Below are 3,752 nucleotides of genomic sequence, written 5' to 3'. Positions count from 1 at the left end.
CTGCTTTAGCCTTTTCCGTAAGATTTTCCAAACCGTCGGCTGTGGTACGTTTAGCTCCCTGCTTGCTTTATTCGTCGACTTCCGCGGGCTACGCGTGAAACTTGCCCGCACGCGTTCAACCGTTTCTTCGCTCACTGCAGGCCGACCCGTTGATTTCCCCTTACAGAGGCATCCAGAAGCTTTAAACTGCGCATACCATCGCCGAATGGAGTTAGCAGTTGGTGGATCTTTGTTGAACTTCGTCCTGAAGTGTCGTTGCACTGTTATGACTGACTGATGTGAGTGCATTTCAAGCACGACATACGCTTTCTCGGCTCCTGTCGCCATTTTGTCTCACTGCACTCTCGAGCGCTCTGGCGGCAGAAACCTGAAGAGCGGCTTCAGTCGAACAAAACTTTATGAGTTTTTCTACGTATCTGTAATGTGTCGTGACCATATGTCAATGAATGGAGCTACAGTGAATTTATGAAATCGCTTCAATCATTTGTAATAGCCCCGTACTTGGAAAATTCGATCAAGCTAAAAGAGCCCACTAAGAGAAAATTGGGCAAAAGATTTACAAACTATTTGTCCCCCATCACTCAAAATGAGTTTGCCTGACGTCTGGGCGAAACTGTTAAGGAAAGCATTTTAAATAATGTGGAACAAAATCGACGTATTTTTGAATCATCTTTGATGGCGCATTGTATAATTACTGGGCTGATCGTTGTAGTCTGTCTTCGGTAGCACCATTCTTGATCATTGCAAAGCTGAAAATCTAAATAAGTGTAGAACGGGGTTTGCTCAAGGAGGTACACGACTTCATAATTTAGATTGCCGTTATAAACACATCTATTTTTCACTAAGTTCAGTTAAACTGACGGTAAAAAATCGCAAAACCAAGAAACTGTACGACATGAACGAAAGTTACTAGGTGTTTCTACTTCTAGAAGATGATTAGTAGTAGACCACTATAAGGATACAAATCAGGTTTGCATTAAATACATGCTGTACCGGTCGTGAGCGTTAGTTACCTTTGGGATTGGACTTGATGAGTTGATATCAGTCAAGAATGCCTTTAAGGCGACAAAGGCGCCACTATCAACACCTCACTGAGTTTGAACGAGGTCGCGTAATAGGGTTATGAGAAGCTGGATGTTCATTCTACGATGCTGCAGAAAGACTTGGCAGGAATCTAACCGCTGTACATGATTGCTGGCAGTAGTGGTCACGAGAGTGTTCGCTCTTAAGAACACCGGCCTCCGGATAGCCACGTGGCACTACAAAAAGGATGGAACATCGTGTTCGACGTGTGGCTCAGAGGCATCGGACTGCATCTGCAGCAGCAATTTGAGCAGCTGTTCGCGCCACAGTGACACAACGCACTGTTACAAATCGGTTACTCCAGGGGTACTCCAAGCCAGACGCCCTGTAGCATGCGTCCCACTGACCCCAAACCACCATCTTACACTACTTCAGTAACGTCAAGTGAGAGCTCATTGGAGGGCAGGGTGGAGATCTGTTGTTTTATAATGAAAGCTGGTTCTGCCTCGATGCCAGTGACGGCTGTGCAGAGAATTCAAAGACGGGCTTACAAGCGTCCATGACGAGCAGTGTTCAGGACTATCGCGAATGGGTCGCGGATGTGAGCAGAAACGCATAAGATGAACATCTAGGAAAGCAATCTAACGTCAGCCAGGGCTCTGGGACGCAGGAGAGGTTGCGTTTTTGTGGCAAGGGACGCTGGAGCTACGTGACCAGCTACGACAGAATGTTCTGGAAGGACGACAGGATACGGGAGACGCGCGTGATCGCGGGGGATTGCATCAGACGAGCCTATATAAGCAGGGTCGCTGGTGTTGCTTGAAGATTCCTTCGACAGTTGCCTCAGACGCTGGACCTGAGTTACTCTGCCCTCGGGACGGGACTTAGTTTCTCGTGGCACTGAGCTGCACAGGGTCCATGCAGGATTGCACAACTTACATTCAATGTGTTGGTGCCTCTTCGGATTCGACAGTGGTCTTATCCTACCTCGTGTTTCATCTCACTTATTTTATCAGAAGTATACGTCCTTTATCCCACCGAGTTCCCTTACCTGCAAAGGATTTCCAGCTTGTTTTCCAGCACCAGGACTTCGAGTTGGACGAGCCACTTCATTACTGCATTTAGCGTCTAGCTCCCATCCTGATCCGCTAGCAGGAAGCTACAGACGCGACAGGACGGCCTTCAGTTTCGGACGAAACGATTGCTAAAGCGGAAGAAGCAATGCTGAAAGATCGAAGTGCGATGGTTGGGGAGCTCGGCGAGATGATCCATAATGTCAGCAAGAACAGCACTGACAAAATTTTGACAGACCATTTAAGGTAAGCCAAGGTTTGTGCATAGTGGGTCCTGAGAATGCTTCAAAAATGGCTCTGAGCACTATGGGACTTAACATCTAGTTCATCAGTCCCCTAGACTTAGAACTACTTAAACCTAACTAACCTAAGGACATCACATACGTCCATGCCCGAGGCAGGAGTCGAACCTGCGACCGTAGCAGTCGCCCGGTTCCAGACTGAAGTGGCTAGAACCGTTCGGCCACCGCGGCCGGCGAGAATGCTTCCAGAAGATCACAAACGTGAACGTGTGGAAGCGGCCCGCGAATATCTTCACGCCTACGCAACTGATGGCGAGGAATTCTTGGACTCTATTGTCACTGGGGAAAAGGTCTGGAGCCACTACACAACACTGGAAACGAAACGACAATCCTGTCAGTGGAAGCATCCAGTCGCCGAAGCTGAGGAAGTGTTAACAAACACAGTGTACTGACATAGTGATGGCGAGCGTGTTTTGGCACAGGAAGGGGTTATTGTTGTGCGAATTCCTGCCTGCCGGTACAACAATCAATGCTGACCGCTACTGTGAAACGTTGAAAAACATTCGCCGCGCGATCCGAAACAAGAGGACAGGCACGATCACGAAGGGAGTGCGTTTCCCTCAGAACAACGCTCGTCCGCACATCGCTCGTGTCACAACCAGTCTCATCAACAAATTTTGATAGGGTACTGTCAAACATCCGCCCTACAGCCCAAACATAGCCCCAAGTGACTTCCATCTCTTCCCTGAATTAAAGAAATATCTGGGTGGGACGCATTTCACAACCGGAGAGGAGCTGGAATAAGAGGTTTTTTTAGCTTCTTTCCTGGTGCGGCGGGACAGTTCTACAATGCAGGCATACAGCAGGTGGTACACCGCAAGCAAAAATGCATTGATCTCATCGGCGGCGATTGTTTCGGGAAATAGGTAACAGTCTAAGCTTTCCTTGTGTGTATTATTCAGTGCTAACAAAAATGTTTTTATTTTGAAAAATAATTGGTAACCTTATTTTACGGACAACTGTCGTGCGAATATGAGAAACCTCTTTTCGAAAGACAAGAGAAATTATCTTGAAGACGAAGCACTTTAATTAGCGAAGATCCATGTGACGCGATTGGGTTCCTGTGGAAGAAAGTAGGACTATTAGAAAGCAGAAAATGATTTCTGGAAAGAAGGCTGCAGACGAGACACTGTCTTTGAACCAGAAACTGAGATCAATTTTAGAGTACATCGACAGGTTACTACAAGAAATCGATACACACTGCAAAACCACGGAGTCAGATCATTCTGGTGTTTTAGAGCCCAGGTATCTGTTTGAAACCTCATATGATATTTTATGGATTGCCCTACATGGCTAGCCATTCATGGCTTACATTTCAGCAAGATAACGCCCGCTCGCATACGACGAGAGTTTC

This window comes from Schistocerca serialis, chromosome 2, assembly GCF_023864345.2.
Source record: "Schistocerca serialis cubense isolate TAMUIC-IGC-003099 chromosome 2, iqSchSeri2.2, whole genome shotgun sequence".
Taxonomy (NCBI): domain Eukaryota; kingdom Metazoa; phylum Arthropoda; class Insecta; order Orthoptera; family Acrididae; genus Schistocerca; species Schistocerca serialis.
Note: the sequence above shows the minus strand (reverse complement) of the source record.